This window comes from Poecile atricapillus, chromosome 3 (genome assembly GCF_030490865.1).
Source record: "Poecile atricapillus isolate bPoeAtr1 chromosome 3, bPoeAtr1.hap1, whole genome shotgun sequence".
NCBI lineage: Eukaryota > Metazoa > Chordata > Aves > Passeriformes > Paridae > Poecile > Poecile atricapillus.
The window spans coordinates 58,047,072-58,070,769 of record NC_081251.1 but is presented as its reverse complement, the minus strand read 5'-3'; the positions used below and the strand labels follow the sequence as shown (position 1 = coordinate 58,070,769).

The 23,698-nt window shown below is 41.1% G+C and overlaps 1 protein-coding gene across 2 annotated transcripts in view; it reads right to left on the bottom strand.

Moving 5' to 3' along the window:
* Positions 1–23,698, bottom strand: part of PPP1R14C (protein phosphatase 1 regulatory inhibitor subunit 14C) — a 52,144-nt gene that overhangs the window by 12,859 nt on the left and 15,587 nt on the right. The gene's annotated exons all lie outside the window — the stretch shown is intronic.

The following is a 23,698-nucleotide window of genomic DNA, read 5'->3' as shown; positions in this document are numbered from 1 at the left end:
TCCATCTAAGCCAACACATGTACACTGCAAGACTCTCCCACAAATACACTGCCATTAATCAACTCACTGATGCGGCATCACTCTGGCACCTACCTAATGAAAGCAGGGACCTGAAAGCCTCCAAAGGGGAGGGTGGATTTAAGAGTCAGGATGAAGCAAAAAGATCACAGCAGCTGCTGCATTCTTGTACCTCACCAACACTTTTCAAGAGCCTTTAAAAAATGCATTTTAACAAAAAATGGGGTGGTTCTAGCAAATTGCAGAATTTTCAACAATTGTGAAATAATTTAACAGCTCCAATAGCAACTGCCTTAGGTAATACCAAAATTATTCTACTGGGTAAAAGACAGTGCAAACGCTAGCAATGAAAATAAGTTAGTTCAAGTTAATCTAAGCAAAGTTAAGCATCAAAGTGGCAAACAACTAACTGTATCAAACTCAAGCTAAAATGCTAACTGTTCAACAGCTCTTTTAGTGTGAAGAGGAAGGACAGAATTTGGATGATTAAGTTTCCCATTCCCCATCTCTGAAGGAAAGTGTGCAGGGACTATAGCACAGTCATGCAGGCAGGTAGACCCAATGAACAAAAATACACAAAGCACACCCTTTTCCCAATCAGCCTGGTCAGAAAAGAAGGATGGACATTTGCTGAGATGAAGTAAACATACCAATTACTACAGCACAATCTGGCAATATGGGAGTTTCTAATCCAATGCAACAGATTCACTAGTAATTTAAACAAAAGGAAGATAAGTCTTCCATAGGCTATATATATTCAGCAAAACCCATCAGAATTGGAAAGGATAAATAATAATCCATAATAGTGGTACAGTTACTTAGTAGCTTATTATCCCAATTCTATGCTAATTCACATATCACACCAAGAACCAGAAATTCCCCACATAGGTAGTGAGCCTCCTGAAGATTTTATGTAAGCAGCTCAGCCTAAATACTGTTAAGACAGGGTGCCTGGAGTTACTGCTAATATTGTAAACTTATCAAAATACACATCCATTTAGCTGTGTAAATAGCAATTGTGCATATGTCTGCATTCAGAAGTGTTGTTCAGCACACTGAATATTTTGTCAGATACACATTTTGAACTATTCTCCCTTGGAGTGGCATTCTAGCAAACTGAAACACTGAAAAGTAGCAGTGAGGGGAAATTGCCTAGAAGGTATAAAATGCTTTTTTGTGATCACACTTCATTGAAGTTGAATGCTCCTGTAAGGTTAGTTTTACTCTGAATGGTACCATTTGAGTGGAAGAAATCCTTGCTTCTATCCCTCTTCCCTCTTATCTTCAAATCAGCTTTCTCCTACATCTTCAAGGTTCACAGTGCCATCAATTCAGAGGGCAACTGCACCAACAGTTCACTGAAACTTTGGTATAAGAGATAACACAGCTCCTGTACATCACAGAAAGTGATAGCAAAAAATAAATTACAAATATTTCTGAAACAAGGAACTATAATTGTATCTGACACAATGGCATTCAATTACGTTACATTTTCTGTAAAAGATCACATGCATCTCCTTCACTTCACAGCTGATTTGAACTCTGATACACAACACAAATGGAGGGGGAAGCCCAAAAAGGAAACTCTCGCTCTTATTTTTGGCTGAATGAACAAACAATCAAAATACCTTTTCTCCATCTGAATTACTGTGCCTGCATGATCTAAACAGTTTTATGTTAGGCATGAAAAACATGCCCTTAGGTCGGGGGTCTGACCACTCCATAACAGCTGTAATGACAGAGGAAGAAAGACAAAGTCATGCCTTCTGTTTGACAGATTTTATTGGTGAGATTAGTCTGTCTGCTCCAATTACAATTCAACAGCTAGATACAGATTGGGCTGGGCCAAGCCTGAAAGGGTCTGAGAATAGCCAAAGGATGGTATTTTAAGGGTCTTGTTACTGTCATGAGGCTGTGCAAAAAAAAAACCACTGACACCAGTTCTACTCCAGTAAGAGGGAGACAAAGTGATGCAAATAGCAGATGATGGAGGGGGCAAGAAACCACTAGCAGCATGCTGACAGGGAGCAGCCCCCAGAAAAGCTAAAATAGGGGTGTGGGGGTTCTGGATGCAAACATCTATCAACTGAAATTCTCGGGGAAGAGGAGGATGGACACTCTCCTTTTAAGCACCCTCTGCAGTCTGCATCAACAATGTAGGCAGAACATGAGCCGATTTCCTCTTAATCATTCAGAAGTCAGAAAATATCAAAGACAACTTCCATGATATTTAATGCAACTTAAATTCGACCTTGCATTGGAAGACAGCCCCATTACTCCTTAGGTTGCATGAATTCTTTGCAGGCTACTGGCAAAAGACCTTGGGCACAGACATGCATTAAGCACTAAACAGCTGTAACAGTTTAAGACATTACAACTTCTCCAGCTGGCAGCGGTGAATGAAACAGAAACAGGTGAACGAACATCTTTTAGTGAGACCAGAAAAAGGTCTTCAAAACCAGCTCCCACAGCAGCTTAAGCCAAAGAGCTGGATTTTGCAGTGGCATCTTGAGGAACACTTGCATACTTCAGTCTGTTGACCCTGAGGACAGCACCTCAGCAAAAGTTCAGCAAAAGCATGTCTGACATCATTCCAAGTATCTACTAATTAAACATTTATCGGAGGCTTTAAAATTTCAAGGGCAATGGTTGCTCTATGGATAACTTCCCAAGATAAATCCAACTGGCAAATTAACCTACTATCCCACACCCTCACTGTTATTCGCTGTGCATCATCACATTTGCAGTGCTGGGAAATAATTAAATAGGCTTGTTTGATTTTTACTTTAGATTTTAAATCTGGGAAAGAAAGGAGAAGTTAAATGCAGCAAGAAAAGTTAAAACCATCATTTGTATAGTGAGTTTGGAAACAGCAGGAAAGGAAAACAAGAGAAAAATGAATGAAAAGGAAAGAAAGATGACCATACAATTCAGACCTATGCAAGTTTCAGATTGTATGAATCGGGGATTTCTCTTGGAGTCCTGGAAGAGTGGCAGTGATCAAGAAGATGATCATAAGTGATCAATACCAAACTAGAACACAGTCACAGTTTTTCTGGAAATATACATTTAATATATGGAAATATTTATTTATTTTAGAACAGGCATCTGCTGGGCATCTAATAAAGGCAGCTCTAAACCAGTTCATCTGCAGAGATGGATGGCACTGCAAGACAGGGGTACAAGTCTCAGGATGATAAATAAAAAAACCCATAAATTACCAGGACTACAAGTCATTGCTTGCATATGTAGCCTGGTGGGATTATGAATGGATTGCACTTAGTCCAGGTAAATTAATATGACCAAATAGTAATTTTTAGGAGACACAAAAGAAAAACTTATGTGCTTCTTGTTTCAAAGCACTCAGTTGTTTTGGGGGACTTATGCATGAGGGGAAAAGTGGATAAAAGTGAAAAAAAAAAAAAAAAAAGAATAGTTTAAGTGATCAAAAATTATTAATCCAGACAAAGAAAACTCCTTTTTATTTAAAGCCAATCCTAGTTAAGTGCAGAGTCAAAATACACAGCTAAAATAAAGCTATTTACAAGACAAAAAGACTGCTCCATCTATTGATTGGTATGAGGAAGAGAAGATTAGGAAAGGATGCTGAAGACAGCAAGATGGTACTCCAAAGTGCCAGGGTTCGTGAAATTTGCAGTAAGAACAAAAATCCTCAGTACTAAATGACAGTGTGTTTTTCTCCAGTCCTAAAATATTAAGAGAAGTAAGGCCATAGCAGACATTAGGATCTAAGGGTAGACATGAAAAAAAACCAAAACAAAATTAGCTCTCATTTCTTTTGGTCCAGGTGAAGCAGCTCATGCAACAGTGAATATTAGTTTGTACTGCTGATCATTAGTGAACACATTTAGGATACTGCTTCCACTATGATAAAACCTTTAGCATGGAGTTGCAAATTATTTTCTCTCCCACCAGGCACTTATCTCATTAGCAGCCAGTCACTGAACATGAAAGCTCAAAGGCAATACAGCGACCGAGGCTGCACACTCCCAAGCACATGCCATTCAGTCTTGGCTCCAACTAAGAGGCAGGAAAACCCATGTTGTACCTAATCTGTTCTAACCAGAGCAGCAGCCTCTTCCACCAACAGCAAGTCCATCTTCCTCCATCACTCTTGTTTATTGAATAAAAGTGCAGAGACATTCAAGGCAAAGTTACCAGATTTCTCCACTCATTTTGAGTCAATAATCCTACTGTTTATGAATAATCATAATTTATGATGGCAGTGTGGCTCTTTAACAGAAACCTTCTCTGCGATGCCTGTCCTCAAGTCTGACATCACTTGGATCCAGTTAAATACATGACAAAGGAGGGACAATAAGTACACACCTATCAACAGAATGGCTTATGCAAGCTGCCCAGTATCTCACTGGTGCACCAAATGCATCTACATAACATGGTACGAAGGGCTGGACAGAAGTCAAGGACACGGTGTTTATCTGTATGGTCCAGATCTACGCACCCTCTCTGCGCAGCCAGCAGTCCATAGCCTTGTGCACACACCACTAGAGGGAGGTAACACTTTGCCAACACAAGGGCCCCTGAAGCTGCTGGTAAAGTGCGGAAAGGTCCTCTGAGCCCTGTGTACAGTTCTTAGTCAGAGAATAAGAGTCTTTTATCCCCAGGTACACACTGCCCTCTGCTCCTGCTCTTAAAAATGTAGTCCTCCGCGTTTACTTTAACATCTTGTTTCCTGCAAAATCCTATCACTTCTGCTCCTATCTGTTTGGGTATTTGCTTCTATACCCATCCTTTTTACCCCTTCTCTGCAACCAAGGGCCAGAGAAAGGACTGCTGGAAGCAGAAAAAGGAGCAACTCAGCTCCCAGAGACCATGATAAGGGCTCCCTGCCAAGATAAAACTGCAAGAGCCCAGCCCCTTCTAGTTCCCCACAGAGCAAGCTTGTTCACATATGACAATCTTTGAGCTTATTGCCAAACTTTAACAAGTTCAGGCACATGACAAGCACAAGTGAAAGAGGAGGGGAGTTGCTTGATTAAACTGAGAACACTTTCATAAACTGGCCACAGGCATCTCCGACGCACAGCAAATCTGGTCCCTCTTAAATTTCCAAGATCACACATACCAGAGTTTCAACTCAGCTGCTGATAGTCCTTAAGCAACGTGGAAAACCACTTTTTTTCTTTCTGATTTTAGTCTCAGTATCAGAAATAACTTAAGTCTTACCTAAAAATCTTTCCAAGATATTCCAGCTCAGCTAGGCACATACTGTGAACCTCCTCAGCCTAGATTATTTCAATTTAGACAAGTTCAACATTTTAAGTGTGTTTGCTAGTTGTTAAATCAAGAGTAATGCCAAGAACAATGCTCACGGAGCTCTTCATGGAGGACTACAAACCTTGCTGTGAAGCAGAGGGGAAGCTTACCTGGGAATTTGAAAAGTCTAGCATTATAGAGGATGAAACAAAGCTGCAGAAAAAGTGAGAAAGATGGACAGACACACACAGTGATGGTGTTTACCTGGGCAGGCACAGCTGGACCACAGCTTGCTCAGCCAGTGTGCACGAACTGCATGGTCCAGAAAACATAGCTGCATTAGGGCAGCTTTCAGACCAAGAGAGCAAATCCTGTTGGCAGAGCATCTATATTCAAGTGCCATAGTTTATTAACACAGCAATTAGATTTCCAGACCAAAGCTTACCCATATCCACCTGGCTCAGAGAAGAAAGAAACAGCTTTTTAAATGCCTGTCTGCAGCTGCCAATTTACCCCATGTTGGTTAGTAGGTAAGTGGGAAAGAGCCCCAAGCTTAGACTAGGAAGTACACATAATATTACAAGGAAATGTCAACTAGGAAATTTGTTGGAGATTCATGTCTGAACCTAGGGAACAAAGAGCACTATCAAGCTCCAAGATCTAAAGCATAACCTAACAGCATCCCAGATCCAGGCCAGTATGCAAATTCAGTATGTTTTGCTCCCAGCTTTTTCTTTTCCCAAGAAAAAGCATAGGATTATATGTTAAAAGGGTACCACCATTGTCCTTGGATAATTGAAAAAGCACGCCTATCCCACAGCCTAGTCAGCCTTCCCTGAAAGAGCACTGTTAGGAATTCTTGGCCTCCTGCATAACCATCACCATCTCCATTATCTTCTCCTGTCATACAGTTGGGAGACCAGTTTGAGCAGTATGCTCCTTACAGAAAAAAGGGACACGAAGTTTTGATTTAATCAGTCTACATAATGACAAATTTAGAGATTTGGAGTCAAACAATAGGGATGTGCTCCCTCTTTGCGCTATGTTACCTGATATGACTTGTCAAACTGTATTTTTGCAAGTTGCTTAGAAAGAGTAAGTCATGAGGGTCACAGATTTGTGGCGTTTGAGTTTGGGTGATGGAAAGGAGGAAGGAATTCATAAAAGAATGATCTCAAGCAGGACAAACCTTATATAAGGATATCACAATAGGCAAATTGGAACACTGATCCTGTATGTTAATGTTACTTAAAAATAGAAGAAGAATAGAAGAACAGCTCAAACTTACTTAGAAATTATTACACATAAAAAAACATGGTGCAAAACATCTGAAAATTTCTGGGAACCCCTTAAGTATAAAGGCATCTTAATGTCCATGTACATGTCAGATACAGCTGCAACTTCAGACTTCAAGTGGAAGTGAAAAATATATTAACATGGCAATGGATATACAGTACACACAAAACACTTAAATTCTAGTTGTGAACCTCAATAAAGCAATTAATAACTGATACTTTTAATAATCAGGGGAAAATCACCCACTCAAGCCAAGTTCTTCCATGTCATTACCCAAGCTGGCTCTTTCTTGCCTCAGTCACTGTAAACCACTGTTGCTTGTCTCAAGCTGGCACTGTCATAGATCAGCTTCTCCTCTCAGCTCTCAAGCAACAGTAGAGCAGATGAAACAGACAGGTGTGATTCCAATTACAAGTTCCATTCAAAGAGTCAGCCTCTCTAAAGCAGCAAATGCACCCCCAAAGCTTTTACTATAAAATAGCATGCAAGTACACAAAAATAGCAACAGCACAATCCTGGCATTCAGGTGATACAAAAGGACACAAATCTCTTGCACCCTTATTCCAGGTGGGATCCTTCCATGAGCAAGGAGGGATCAGGGCTTTGGGCAGAGATAAGAACATCAATCCCTCAATGCAATCCCAGTGAAAGCTCCCTTTATAGGCAAGTCTTTGTGAAAGAGGATAGGGAAAGGACATCCACATCTAGAGAGAGCACAGGTCTCCCCACCCAGCTTCCCTGAATATCTTTACCCAGCCCCCCAGAACACGAACCTTCCTGCACTGACATTCAACACAGAGTCAGCTGCTCTCTTTGCAGATGCCACTGCAGTTTTGCCTTTCCTTCAATTAGAAGGTTAGAGGGCAGAAAGACGATGGCAACACACCATGATTCTCCTCAGACAAATTCCTTACAGTTGCAGGCACTAAATTTAAGTCAGCTGTTAGGTCTTATATCACAACATGGTTAGCATAACATTTTAACTTGTATAATGAGTGACAGAAAAATAAGACAGCCAACTGTGTCAAAAATTCAGCTGAAGGAGGGGAAAGGGGAAATTAAGCTAAAGCACAGTGAGACAGGTACAAGCACTGTCAAAACCCTTACTAAAGTTACTCAGAGAAGGGGAAGCAGTACCAGTTTCTGAGAACAACTCACTATATAGAAACTGTGCAACTCTGGGTTTTCCAAATTAGAACAATGGAAAATCTGGACCACTCCTCTGCTACTGTCTTCCACTGCATCACAGACAGATGCTACCCATCACACCTAAACTGCCTCAGAGTGCCACACAGTTATGCCAACATGAAGATTCAAATAAAACATGGTACCATTTCCCAAACAACAATAGAGCAAGTAGTTGAAAAAACACTGATATATCAACTTGAAGGTAGAGTCTTATAATACTAGCAACTTTCAACAGATGAAGCATCATAATTTCTGCAAGCTGTTTCAATGCAGATTTGGGCCTACCTACACCCAGGAGTGGTGGCAATGGGATTTTCAAATGGAGATCAGGGGCTCTCTATAATCAGTAGGGCAAAGTAGTCATTAAAATTCTCATTACATTTCTGCACCAATGTAACCATTATTGTCAGAGTTGCCTTTATGTTAATATAGACCACATAAAAATGGTGACATGGTGACCTCAGTCAAATACTCTAGAGTGCCTCTGCAAAAGAGATCTTGGTTCCTTCTCTTTCCACAGTTCTCCAACCTGCTTGTTAACAGGGCCACAAAGCTGCTATTGAAAGAATAATGTGTTAGGAGAAAAACTAAGTTTTACTGCACCTTGAACTCTGCCAGCTCAGTTAAGGCCATGCTTACCTAGCAGACACACTGCCTACTGTTGGGTCACTAGCACACTCAGCAAGTTTTCTTGCTGGAAGGAAGGCTTTCTGTGCTCTTTCAGAAGACCATGCCTCTTTATTTACATGCCTGGGCTGGCTGCCACATTTCACTGGCTGCATTCTCCCATCAGCAGCAGGGAGGTAACTCATACAGTGTTGGATGCAGCCTGGCAACTCCATGAACAGCACTGGAGGCTCATGCAGGTGCCTTGGCCAAGAAAGATAAATAACAGATCCTTTTACTTTAAATAACAGATCCTTTTACTTTTCTTTCCCCCACTTCTGTTCAAGATTTTTTCCCTCTCAGTTTTTTTTAAATTTATTTATTCATTATTATATGGAAGCTAAGGAAGTAATTTGCAAAGAATCGACAGGATTAATTTTCCCTCTAATTAACTGCTAAATGGAATTTTGTAAAGGTAAAACAAATGCATGCACATACTACTTAGGGGTTTTTTTTTTTAATCAAATCAGTTTCTTGGTATCCTGTGTTTTAACAAGTTTTCAAAAGAGCCTATTATGTAGGTGACTGAAAATACTTACCCTGGGCCCTGGACTTGCTATTTTTAGTTTGGTATTTATCTGTTGCTTGAATGGGTGACTGAAACCCTAGTCAGGGGTCACACACTTGCAGCACTGACTCTGCTCTGTCCATACACAGTAGTTCTTGTATGAGCAGCTGTTTAGGAAGCACTTGCTCAGAACCCCTGCCATAAAGCATCCAACACTGAGTAACCAAAATTGGCTCTGACTTGGAATGGAACAGCTTATAGGGATCCCTAGCTGGCCAAAAAACACAGTTTGGCATGCCTTGCTTTGGTTCATGGCCCTATAATTTAAATACTTGAATCAGTTTATTTGGGAAATGGAAGTTGAAGGTCAGATACAAGTTGTAATTTACTCATCTTTTACCACGTATTTGACAATTTCAGCAAAAATTGTGACAGCCCTTAAAAATCAGATGGTTTTGACTGTGACACTGATGCAACTGCCCAGTACAACAGAAACATGGCCACTTTCCCATAATATGCAGAATACCTCTTTGTGCTTTCCTCTCCTGGCTGAGCAATTCTTACCTCAACTCCAAGGAAGAGTCATCATGATATCAATGCAGATGCTTCTATTAAGTTAGAAAAAGCCAGCTTTGCTCAACATTTCTCTGCTGACAAAATAGGCCAAGCCAGTAAGAAAAAAGCAAAGAAAGCTCCATTTCTTTACCACTTCACAATTTAATAAATGTCTCATCTGAAAATTTTGTATCACTGAAAGATAGAGAAAACAAGTGGAAGGTGAAGTTGAACACGTGAGTTCAGACTATATTCTATGTCATTGTAATGTTTTATTAACTCCTTTCAAGATGGGGATTTTCAATGGAATCATTCACATCTTTCTTGTACTGAAGTGTTATCTTCCCAGCTGGTTTGCTAACTGGGATTTCCAACATGCAGCACCACCTTCCTTCACACATTTCTCAACCTGACATCTGAGCTCATGGGTTCTGTGTCACGTCATTTTTATCTTGTTTTAGTCAATATCTAATTGCCAGCAAGCTTTGAACCACTCTCTTTCTTTCCGAAATCCTTTTATTATATCCAAATGCAGCATGCTTGAAAGGAATTTTAGTTACCATTTTAGGATATCTCCATTTAAAAGCTCTCAAGGGTCTGTCAAAATGCCTTGCCATTCATTTGGTTTCAAGTATACACATTCACACTTTCCTGAGAGTCTCCAAAAAATGGGTTGTAAGGAGACACTATTTCCACATCAAGAGCACATCCTGGCCACCAGAGCACAAATGCAAGAGAAGAATTCACTGTGAAGAAGTCCAAAGCTCAAGTAAAACAAAAGCTTCCAGCAAATCCTTCTGACTCCCAGCTACTCCCACATTCTTGTATCGGTTTCACTATGAAGCCCCCTATGGGCACATTTACCCACCCCAAGAGTAACCTCTGCTCACTGCCAAAGAACTGCACTCCAAACAGCCAGCAAATCATATAAATTATGTTATAATATATAATATAATTATAAAAACCATCTTGAAAATGCAGACTGAGCAAGTGTCCCTTGGCAGAGCCTGCCAATGATCTGCAACAACTGTTTTAAGAACAGATATCAGCCTAACTGCCTTCCAAGAAAGCCCGTAGCACCAGGAACTCCCATTTCAGCTCCCTTGACCCCTAAACAGTACACTTTTTCAACTGAACTCTCACTTTGCTGTGGTCAGCCTAAAATTTATTTTCCTCTGCTGCTTCAACTTCACGACAAGATTTATCTTTCTTAAGTAGATGTCAAATATATGTGAAAATATTTGCCTCCATTTTTCAGAGAGACGCAAACATGCAAAGTCAGGACTTGTCAGCAATCTCTAATCATATGCATTGCTGGAAATTGTCACAGCTGAAGAAAGAGTATTTTTCTTCCAAGTGGCATTCCAAAAGAAGTTATGATGATATGCATATATATTTAAGAAATAAAAACTTTGTAGTTCCATAACCATAGCCTGAGAAGTAATTTAAGGCATACAGAAGGAGAAAAGTATAATGTAAGGCAAGATATTTGTTGTTTTGGCTTTGTATGAAAGTAGAAAACTGAAGTAATTCCTGAAGCTTCTAATTTACTTACAGCTTTACTTTTTAAATGCTAAAGAGCCTATCATCTTCCACAACATACTCTCTTGCCAGCAGCAAACATGTGACAGACCTTTTCATACTGGATAATGAAAAATTGTGGTGAGGTACATGATCATGACAGTGTAAGCAAGCCCAAAACAGAATGGGGCCAAAGCACTGAGGTGTCCCTCTGCTTCTCAAATACACAAAAAGGCAGTATTTTCCAGTACAACCATAAAAATTCCAGATGCTCATGCAACAGCTCCTAGTCCTCACAAATAACTGTAGCAGAAAGATGATGCAGGCAAACAAAGCAAGTCCAGGACTGATGAAGGCCGTTAAAATAGATGAATTTGCAGAATGGCAATAGCAAAACAGAGAAATAGCAATTGGACTGAACTGAAGAGAGAGAACTCCAACAAGCTGCTAAAGGGTGAGCACTTATTCCCCCCGCCCTTTCTTCATGGGAGTACCGCTCCCATGAATGTGCTAAAGAAAACAACTGCTTAAATTGTATCCTAAGACTGAACTGCAGCTCCGGGAAAAGACAACTTTTTTAAAGCTGTATCAAGCCTAGCCCTTCATTTCCAGGTTTGGAGCCCTAGCAGAGGGACTACAACCCTCACATTATCAAGTTAAAAAAGAGTGAAAGATTAGTCTTAAGTATCTTAGTTAACACATAGGGGGGGTAAGAAAAAAAAAAAAAAAGTGAGGAGGAGAAAAAGATTTTAAGAGGAATGTAATTTTCTCAAGTGTCCCTTAAATGCCGGAAGGCGCCACCTTCAATTATCAGGAATACCAAAGATTCCCAGAAAGGGGAGAACTCGCATATATACTCAAGATCCCATTTCATAGTTTCCCGGTTCTGTGGGGCAATGCACACACCAAGACTACCTGGCTGTAGTCTTGCAGCTCCTGGAAGTCCCAAACACAATCAGAACAATACTTCTGGTTAGCTCTGAGTTTCCAGAGGCCAAACCACAGGCATGTTATCAGAAGCTTTGTCTGCAGCCAGCTAGACACAGCTTTTCAGACAGAACCCAAATGAGTACAGCAGTCTCTCACAGTTTTCTGCTGAAGTTCTTTCCATACTATGCAAAGCTTTTCCAGCAGCTTAGGTATATTAAAAATAGAGCCAAACAGTAGCTTCATTGAGACTGATGTTGCACTGAATTGCAATACTATTTCATGTTACACCATCCAAGACCATACTATATATACACTGAAAGCGTACATATACATTAACCCTTCAGGACCATGTTAACAGACCACAAATATACACCTACCTCCACATATGCATGAACAGTTACCAGTCGTTACAGAAAATTATCAGAAGAAAGAGGATGTATACAAATTTCTGCAGTGAAAGTGTAGCTAGCAATGCCTTGAAGAAGCATGGCTTGCCATAGCACAGCAGAACATATTAACAAGCCATCTGTTCATTATAACAAGCTCAACAGGATTCATCTTCTAGATGCAGAGATGCTACCTACAGCATGTCCCTTGATCAAGCAGACAGTTGTTGGATATTGCCAAAGTCTTACCACATCCCTTTCAGAGAGCATGTTACAGATCTCTGCCACCAGCACAGTCTGGATTTAAAATCTGCTTTCCCAGGAGGCTGTGCCTTTGAGCAGAATTAGTCACACTAACAAGCAGCCCACAGTCAGGTTCTTCCAGCTAGGGGAACAAGCAGATAGAACCAGCGCTATTTGATTAAAGTTCTCAACTTCTCCTCTCACCTTGGAGAAAGATGCATTGTATTTCCAGGAACACAAACACTGAAGAACATGAAATCTGCTCTCAGAGGAGTTATTGGCTCTCTAAAAAGAGACAAGAACACTTCTCTCTAGCCTTATGCAAGTAAGATGACTGGTCTTACATTCTCTCCCCCTACCCCCCATTGCTATGTTTCTCCCTTCAAACAGAAAAATTATGAAACAGCTGTTGCTTTGCCTGCTCTGTGAGAGGCAAAGAACAGCAGTCAGAAGTAGCAGCAGGGGAACAAGACTGTAATATACTTTGGATCCCATCTGTTGAGAGTGGGTTAACAGAACACAGAGGGTAAGGAGACAAATAGGGAACTCCAACATACACCCAAACGTCTCCTTCCTCACCACCTATCCTATGGTCTTCAGCTCAATATCCAGCAGCTGGAGCAAGAGAAAGGACAAAAATCTTCAAGTTAAATGTACAACATCAATCACATTAGTATCTTGATAGTGTTCACAGGGAAGTTGTTTAATTAATACACTGTGCCGCCAGTATTTTGGCTTAGTTGTTACTCTGCCATGTGGCAAACTAGACAAAGCAGATGGTCAATAAGCTCTGTTAAACTGTCAGGGCCAGCTATTATGAAGAGACACAAAACAGCTCTCTGCTAGTTCCAAAATTTTTAAGCTAAATCTCAGTAACCTCAACTCAGTTTCTCATCCTAGAAGAGCTGGCATCAAAAGAGTTAAGCTTAAACTAGTAACTTTCTCAAGGCTCCAATCTTGAAATTCAGAGCATACCAGGCACCATGCTAAGAGATGCTCAAGTTCATTAAAAGCTGCAAAAATGTGAAAACTGCCAGTATCATCTGCACTACACCAAGAAACCTTGTGCTCTGCATCTTAAAAAAATAAAAAATTTAAAAATAGCAAGTAAATCAGGAGAGCTGGGATTGAAATTGAATATCAACTCCTCAGCCTTTGAATTCCAAATAGGAAAACCAACACAGCATAAGTTTTATTAAAAGGAGTGCTTAACAAGTCAAATTTCAAAATACATTCTTCTCTTCACTAAAAATGTTGTTGTCATACAAACTCTGAAACAATCTCAGACACTTTACCTCGCATGTACCTCCAGATAGTACTTTGATCCTCACAACAAAGACAGATGCTCCAAACAAATAACCAGACAGAGCTGAAGTCTGGTTCAGCAAAAAGCATAAGCTTTGCCACATTAGAGGATGTGGTTAGTGGTAGTATGTACAGCTACATCTTGGTTTGTTCGGCTAAAATCCATCTCTTCGTACTACAGTAGCCTCTTGGCCTACTCATCGTGTAGGGTTCTTGCTCTGAGCCATCTCCAGAGCTAAGCGTTTCAACATTTTTCAAAAATTCCATATTGCTTTGCTCACAGGGCCACAGGGAACCCAGGCTGTGCCTACATGTACTGCTCCCTGGCCAGAGAGTGGCTAAAAAAACCACACATCCTGCTTAGCACTACTCCTAGCTACAGGAGCTATGATTTGCTTAGGATTAAAAAGTTTTGAGCCCAAATCTCTGAAAATCCCCATGAGGAGAGGTCAAAAGCTTAAATGGGTCTTTCAGGCCCCAGAACACATGAAAGTGCAGCAGAAAAATACTGTGATCAGAAGTTAAAATGCAGTTTTTTACCTAACAGACAAACTGAGAACTTTATTATACAGTCTTGAGATGATGTCCAGTGAGCTGATTCCCGTCCCTGCAAGCTCATGAAAGGCAAGTTTTGAAGTGTCCTTCTAGAAGGCTACCTTTGTGATCACAAAGTATTATTAGTTAAGTCTTCTGCCATCCAGAATCTTTTCAGAGTCCAAAATGGTGGTCATCTTTAATATCCTATTTTGAGGCCAGCCACCTCAGATGAGAGCTAGAGACTACCAACAGCTTTAGGATGGATCGAACACCATCTCACTTGGGTGCATTGCAGTCACCATCACTAGACATTCTTCAGGCAGTACAAAATCTCATTTGCAACTAAGTGTCTATCACAGTAGGGCTCTAATAATGGTGACTTTGTCTTGCAAAAGGGCCTGTAACAACTGCCAAAGCCTTTTTTAAAAAAGGTTTTTGGCATCATTCAAAAGCTGCTGGCAAGAGCAATTAAGGAGTAAAGAGACAGAGCAATTTTGTTTTCCTAAATTACCTCATCATTTGTGTAATATGGGCTCAAAATTTCTAGATCTTGAACTCAGACAATACAATGTATTTGCAGCAAGGAGCCAGAATAGCTTGAAAAAGCCATCAGATGAGACTAAGGTGTTTTGTCCTTATAGACAATTCTGATTTCTAGCCTCTGGCACACTCTCAAGGAACCATTAAAGGAATTGACCTGGATTCACACTTCAGCTGCTCATTCCTGAGTCTCGCTTTCTTTTAACTATCTGGCTTCTTGGAAATGCTTGGAGGGGAGCCTTCTCCATTCTTCACCTTCTCTGCTATCAAATACACACATTCATCACATGATAACCCACTTAATGTGTAGAGTCATCTAACTCAGGAGCAGATATCTTCCTGAATGAGAATTTCATCTGATCAAAATCATTTATATTGGGCAATATTTTAAAGCTAAGCTACAAATTTTTAATTTTTTTTTTTTTTTTAACCAAGGCCCAGGGCTCACAAGGTGGGATCTCTCACATCTGGCTTTATAGGTCTACCACAGGCTTTCTAGGTCTACCACAGAAATAGTATCATGCCCCCATTCTGGAAGTGTTATGCCCCATTCCTAGGAGTATTCAAGGGTAGGTTGGATGGCACTTTGAGCAACAGTCTAGTGGATGGCGTCCCAGCCCACAGCAGCCAGGTTAGAACTGGATGGTCTCTAAGGTCCCTTCCAATCCATTCAATGATTTTGTGATTGAGCAGCCATCCATCTACAGTAAACAAGAGACTGGTAAGGGAGCACTACAGCACAAAGGACTGTCTCCCAACAGATGAATCTTACCAATGGTATTTCTCATATAACTACATGAAGGACTTACATCCTTCTGTTAAAGGAGTAGCTGAAGTTCACTGCTGCTATTTTTGATCCTGAAGGCAACATACAGCATCATTGTAGTCCAGGAAATCTGCTTTCCTTCAGACCTTGATAAAGTTAACCAGTGTACCATGATAAAAGTTGGGTCAGGACATGGGACTAACGACAGACTGTTTTAAATAAAGGCTGGCTGACTGTGTTGCTCATAATGCTTGACCAAAAGACACATATTACAAGTCACAACTAATGGAATTTATTTTTTCCATATGTTACACTGTATTTTAAGACTAATTATTTCACTACCACATCAAAAGTTCTGAAGATGGGCACAGCTAGCTGGTTACCTTGACCGCCTAAAAATGTTAATTTCAGTGACAAAACAAAACAAACTAAGAAAAACAACCAAAAAAAACCCCACAACCCTAACCTTTCTTAAGTCAAACATTCAATTTGGACAGATTTTAATTAATTATTCCATATAGTGTAGTAGTCTTTTCTGTAGAAAATTATTTTCTAGCACCTGGGCATCCTTTTTGTTACAGTTCTTAAACATAGTTCAGCTTTTTATCACTAGTACATCTTAGACAAAGAGCTGACTATTTTGCATTCTTTTCACATTACTCCACTTTTGAAATAAAAGACAGGATTGGAAATGCAGCAGAAGAAAACTTCAAGCACTCAAACACCTCAACTGAAGATAAAATGGTAGGTGTAAAGGACAGCAGTGTTCTCACTGACACTGTACTTAGCCTATACTCTGAAACCCAGAGTTTCAAGTGGCAGTGAAGTACCTGTGAAGTGAAGAAACACAGCATCATTACCCTACAGGGCATAGCTGAGGAACTAATTCCCAGGAATCCAAAATAAAGTCCTTCAGTAGAGCTCCTTCTTATTTGGCCCACACCTGCAAAACACCTGCATATAAGCCTGCAGCAGCCTATTTCCATTCTAGGAACAAAATGATAGCCATGAGCAATCACATGCCCTCTGCAAACATTGAGTCTGACCTTACAGTCATGGTTACAGAACTGCTGCCATCAAAAGGAATCCAGAAGCACTCCTGTACATTTTTAAAGTACCAGTTGTGTGCTAGTCCATGTTTGATACAGAATAGCCAGTTCAAAGGAAATTTGAATTTTAAGTATAATACTCTGTCAAACAAACAATAAAGTTATTTTTAACTGGCTACTTTTTTTTGCAAATATACAAAGTCTTAAGGTTTGAAGCCCTTGTAGAAATCAGCCTGGACACAAACATGTTAATGAGGAAGACTCCTATAATCTTTGCTCCTCCAGATTCTCACAGGCTTTTCTATCTCCACCTACAGATTTTCTCAAATGGGAGATATTTCAGGAACACCAGAAATGATAATCAAGTCTCCAGACATGAAATTGCATGAACACACACAGAGAATCAGGTGGAAGGAAGGTAATAAGATCAAAGTCAGGCACTCCCTTTGCCTCCCTGGGAAAAAAAGATAAGAGAGGAAGCTCCATGCTGCTACTGTCTCATGTTTCTGTTGTTTTCCACTTTAAAAGACTCCAGTTGTCAAAGTAATTTTCAGCACAAACTACATCCAATGCATCCCAAAAGGGTTGACTTCCACAAGATTTCTTGTAGCAAAAGCTGGTACTCCCAGCATACCATCCAGGATCACTGGGGTTTGGTGAAGTGAGGTGCTGTATCTTCAGGTGGAAAATTTTGTTCTGTTGTTTGTTTGTGGTTTGCTTTTTCTTTACACTGCGGCACAACAAAGAGCAATGAAATGGCACATCAACAAAGTAGATCCAGGGAATGACTGTGTTTCACAGGCTTGACAGTGTTTCACATCAGTGTAGGACTTGTTACTAGCAGGTAATTTTCTTTAATAAAACATCCACTGTAAAGTGAATAGTCTTCCATAAACAAAACAAAAAAAACAAACAAAAAAACCACACACACCCCAAAACAAAACTATAAATCTGCCATGATTAGTCTGTCAGTATCCAACAAAGGAGCTATTCAAAAGAAGGCTACATATCACACCTGTTTTGTGTTTGAATTCCTCATGTCTGTTCTTACATGGAGCAGAAACAGTAACATGGATTGGGAAGCACCAGTGCTAAGGAAGTGTGGGTTTCCTGTAATTCATGTCTTGATTTTCAGGTGGCCAAATAAAGCCTTTTCCTTTTCAAGAATACAACAGAAGCTGTAACAACTTACCTGTGTGGATTCACTGCCAACTAAAAGAAGATTAAGTTCTCCCCATTAGCGAAGATACTCAGAGGGTGTGTAGTTTTGTGAAAATAAACAGCTTAATTCTACAATTATCATTGTGTTATATCATTGTCTCTCTGACCAATTTCAAGCTCGGGTGCTAAGAGCATAGCAAAAGACACACACAGATAAATTTTTCTACCAAACATTTCTAATGTGTCATTTTAGCTTAATAATGGAAATAAATAAACTTAATGACTTTAAAATGCAGCCAAGTCTAGTTGCAACCTAGCTACAGATCTAGTTACAATCCAAATTCATACAGGCCAGAGAAGCAGCTTCCAGGATTTGTATTTAAATGAGTTCAGCAAGCTATCCTGAGCTTGAAGAAGTGTTTATGCCCATTAAAAAAAAAAAAAAAAAAGTTCTCCTGCTCAGCTTTTAAGTATCCTGTAGCACCAGCTCAGAAGACTTTCTGCAATGGAAGAGGACCTTTTTAAAAACTGGTAGTGGTAAATCAATGTTCAGGTAGCTGGAAATCTTTTTTTCCCCCCCTCCTCTCAAATCAAAAGCCTGAGCTGTAGAGGACTCCCCATGCATAGTCATGGCTGCATGCAATCACTCTCTGTCCAGCCTACATTACCAGATTCCTTTAAAACTCTTTACAGACATTCTAAAACATGCTAGCATACCACATTAGCCACAAGCTGCAAGGGATGCACATTTCTTTACTATTTCCTCGTATCAATGAACAGGGAAACAAAACAAATAAAGAGTAAGCATAATCGAAATGACAGGTGGAGTCTGAAAATCACTTCAGGCTACAGCTAATAATAGAATACCCAGTCTCAAATTATAAGTTTGGATGAGTTGACTGACACCATCAAATTCTAAAGAAACACCAGTTATTTTCCAAGAGCTGGTCAGGCTGAGTGAGCATACGAAAATACCGGAGGAGAATGGAATTTCTCTCATGCAGTAATTGGCCTGAATCCAAACTCCTGGATAGACTTTTTGCTCCAGCTAAGCAGAGCTGAGCTGCATGCATATGCAACCTCCACAGGCAAGCTTTGCTTCAGCAAACCAAATGAAAGCATTTGAAACCTAGCTCAGAGAAGGCAGTGGCTGGCACAAGGACCTGCCAGCACAAAGTGGTATCATCAGCTCCTTCCCACTGACCTGCATTTGGTGCCAGTCTTCTTAATCATTCAAATGGCCAATGCAAGCAGAGTTTAAAGTTCACCTCACCACTTTCAGGATGTCTCCACAACGAGCACATCTAAACATGAGAAATTCCTCCAGTGAAGCAAACACTTTCCATCCCTGCATATCCCTGTTTATTGAACTTCACTGGAGAAGCAACAGCTTAGGAAACATCTGACTCCTCTGGTGGAGGGCTTAGAAAGCTTGGGCCATTTATGAGGTTTCTATCTGCTGGTCCAAAGACAACATACAGGACTGGAGGAGTGAGAACTTTTCTCAAGATAAAGAAGAAAAAGAAGGTTGAGATGTTTCTAAAGAAGCTACATTTGGACACTGAGGACCCCACTTTCTTATTACTGCCCAAAGCTGCCAAGTATCTACTTCTAATCCTTCTCAAATTCTTCCAAACCCAGATGGTTTGGGAGACAGAAGATGGAGCAACCCCCTCACATGCATCTTCACAGCTTGTAGAAGATATGTGTAAAAGACACTGTACTCATATTCCTCCCACAGGCAGGTAGCTTAGATAAGCCACAAATGGTTCAGCTCTGCACATACAGTGCCAAGCACAGAAGTCAGGACACTAATAAATTCTACATTTATAATAAACAGTGTTGCCTTCCATAACAACAGTTCACAGGATAAAATCCACTCAGTATGGAATGGGTGTAGCAGTCCTTGCCTGTTCATTTCAGCACAGCAAAATACAGGCAACCAGGTAGCATTTTGTGACCAGAAAAGAGGCTAACACAAGCTTTCTAGCTGGCCTATCTTTTAACTTCAGGGTTAAAAGAAGGCAGCAGAACCCACTGCCGATCATTGAAATCAAACATACCCAATACCCTTTGTTTAAAATCCCCATTACCTTCAGCTGCAAGATGGAGATAGCTGTGCCAAGAGTACTTCTATATTTATTCCACTTTGAAAATGCTGAAGATGCTTCATATAATGCCTCTGGCATCTACCACTGAATAAAGACAAGCCAAGTCATAAGATACTTTGTAAAACAAAAATATTCAAAACCAAAGTACACAAATTTACACCACTGTTTTCCAAAGGGATTAAACAATTATGCAGTTAATTAGAAAAATTAGGACATCAGTTTCACCTTGTTTCTACACAGACCAGAACTCATTTCCTACTGTGGTTTCTGCTGTAGATCTGGGTAACTACTTATGAAAACTCACTAAGGAATGCAGGTTAATTTTTAAGTTCCCTCATGCCATTGTTCTTAACAAACAAAGTACACACAAATAAAAAATAACCACCTTTTATAACTGAAACTCCATGTATGCACTCAAGTAGGGAATATTCATATGAAGTCCTGAAACACTTCACATAGAGCCAAAGGAGAAATAATAGCTGGTTGAGCTTCCAATCTACAAGATTCCAAATGTACAGAGAAACAAGCTGCAGTTAAAAATTACCAATCTCTCAGTAAGAGCAGCTTGGTGGCTTATGTTATCTATACATTCAATCTGTCTTAGGTGAGAAGAGTGATTGCTCTGGGCCAAAGTTTTACATCAAAACATCCTCACATTGCCCAAGAACCCACGACAACAGTAACTGTCTCATTTGTCTTTTTTATTCGTGGAAAACTGTTCTGGCCTTCTTGTAACATTTTGTTTCATACCAAGTCAGCTTTGGCCTTTACTCAGGCATTGCTCCAAAGGAGCTCCCACTCACTCATTTAAGTAGTCAGTCCACCTTGCATTCAGGGCTCTGCTCCCAGCCACCCTGGCCTTTTTGGAGTTACAGGCAAAACCCTCACTGCTGCTTTCTTGTGGGTTAGTTCTCTTCCACCTTTTGATGACTATAGCCCTTTGATTTCAGCCCTAAAGCAAATTCAGTTATTTGATGCTTTCCCACAATATCTTCTTCCCTTTCCCCTCAAAACAAGAACAAGAACAGACAAGTTCCCACAATTCCCTGGGAAATAAAAAGCAGCTCAGTTTAATGCAGGAAAAAACCCACTGGAATAAGATACCTGTGGTCCTAGCAACAGGCATGTGGGACTGAAGTGCCCAAATACACAGTGATCCATGCAGCTTAAGAGTGCACCAGATCCAGGAGCCCAGGCCAGTGCACCTGCTCTGCGTCTGGCTGTATTTTACATGCAAGGCTGTCTTGCACACAAAAGAAACATGCCAGCTGAACACCAAATTAATTTGTGTATTACAAGCCTGCTAGCCTGAAGAAGTTTGCAATTCACAAGGAAGTTTGTTTCTGAAGAGTGAGGAACTTCATACTTAGGAAATTAATTACAAACAGTAAATGGGGGTGGTCCTACAATTAAACACAGCTTAAACAGGTGAATCATACCAACAATCGGCCAGTAGGATCTTACCATCAAGTATGTGTGTCATAAAGTGATTGTTTCCATCCCTGACACAGAGGAAATACTTAGCTAGCCCTTAGTACTGAAGCTTTGTTCATTAACCTTTGAGCACTTCAGATTGTGCTTCAGAATTAAAGTAATGTAAATATTTATCTGGGAAACAGGAAGAATAAAATTGTCTGAGAGTCAAATGACAACCAACCTCAGTTCTAAAGATCTGTCTTCCAGTTGCTTGACTGTCCCCAATCACACAGCTTCAGTGTCACGTTAACATGCTTCATCTAGTTTAACTGCATATAATTTTTCTTGAAATGTGTTTAATCCTGGCAGTCAAATGGATCATTAGGATTGGAAATGTTCATCTCTTTGGACGTGAATAGGATGAAGCAGGCTAAATTTTTGTTTTCAAAGCTGCCATTAGCCTGCTGATAGTTTTCTTTAAGGCACCAATAACACAGCAGCAGTCAAGATCAGCTTACACTGTTGCAAAGAAACTATTATCCAGCAAATTTAATCTTTTTTTCTTATCTACAGGAATCTTTGCAGGTCAAGTAGTACTCTAAATATTATGAAGACACAACTAGAAAAGCAATCAGCTCCTGTACTTCCTCTAATCCTGCATTACCTACCACTGCACTTGCATGCCAGTGATGGGAGGAGACTGCATGGCCAGCTTCTGGAGGAATAGTTGATCAGTTTTAGTACTCATGGCCTTAACTTCTTTTCTCCTTTTAACACCTCCAGCCAGTCCCCAGTCCCCAACAAGACTGCAGGGCCTCCAAGCAGCACTGATGGACTCTGGGCTTAGCCTGCCCCGCTTCTCTTTTCCTGTCGCCTGCTCTGCCTTTTACAGCTATTTCAGCCTCCACAACAAAGACTCTGTAGCAAGCAAAATCTTTCAGCTATCAAACTGTTATGATGTGAGGAAATTAAAATAAGAAACGCGGCTTCAGAAGTTGACGTTTAAATGGGTTTCATGGCTGAACAAAGGCACTTCAAAAAACAAGTCTTTACATGAAAATTAAATAAGTGGTGCAACACGCACCTTCTCATCAGGGTCCATATGGCCACTTTGGATATGATAACAAAGCTGGGTCTGCACCGACCTCTTCAAATGCTCAGTCATGACACAGATGTTAACATACCCCACAGCCCTGCATTACAGTCTGCAATCCCAGACCTGGAGCTTTCCCTTCAAGGACAAACTTCCTCTATTTGCACCCAACAGCCTTAAGAAACACCCAGGCCCTAAGCCTCCCATAAAAATGTATCCTAAAACAGGCTTCACCCACAGGCAAGCCGGACCGGGAAGCCAAACTGGAGAGCCTGGGCCGCAGGGCTGTCCCCACAGCCCCCATGTCGGCTCCTGGGGCCATGAGCCCCTGCCCAGCCTCGTCCCAGCAGGGCCAGCTCCCCACAGCCCTGCCCAGCCACAGGCCTTGCTGAGCCGGACCCACATCCCAGCCTGCCCTTGGCTCAGCCACAGGGAGACGCCCAGGGCTGGGGCTGCCCCAGTGCTCCTGGCTGGGGGTGGGACAGGCCCCGGCTGCCATTCCCTGCTCCAGGCAACTCCCACAGAACAGGTGTGGCATGAGCGCGCTGGGGGACCTGCAGCAAGGCCCAGGGCTGCACGCTGAGGTGAGCCCCGCGCAGCACTGCCAGATCGCTGCATAAACCAATACTGAAGAGCACACCTGCCATCAAATACCATTTTTTGCAGACATTTTTGGCAGAGGCATCCCCAGTTGAGCTCATGCAAGGAACACCTCCTGCCCAGCACTGGGGAGCCACACACAGGGCTGCTGACCACTGGCCGGTCACAAGTAGTGTCCCTCAGAGCTCAGTACTGGGATCAGTCTTCTTTAATGTCTTTACTGATAATCTGGATGGGGGACTGAGTGCACCTTCAGTCAGTTTGCAGATGGCATTAAGTTGGGAGGGAATGTTGAACTGGTGGAGGGGAGGAAGCTCTGCAGAGGGATCCGGGCAGGCAGAATTGTTGGGCTGAGGCTGAACAAGGCCAAGTACTGGGTCCCACACTTGGGTCACAACAGTCCCATGCAGCGCTACAGGCTTGTGGAAGAGTGGCTGGAAAGCTGCTCATTAAAAAAGGACCTAGCAGTGCTGGTCAACAGCAGCTGAACGCAAGCCAGCATGTGCTCAGGTGGCCAAGAAGGCCAATGGAATCCTGGCCTGTAGCAGAAATAGCCCAGCCAGCAGGGCAA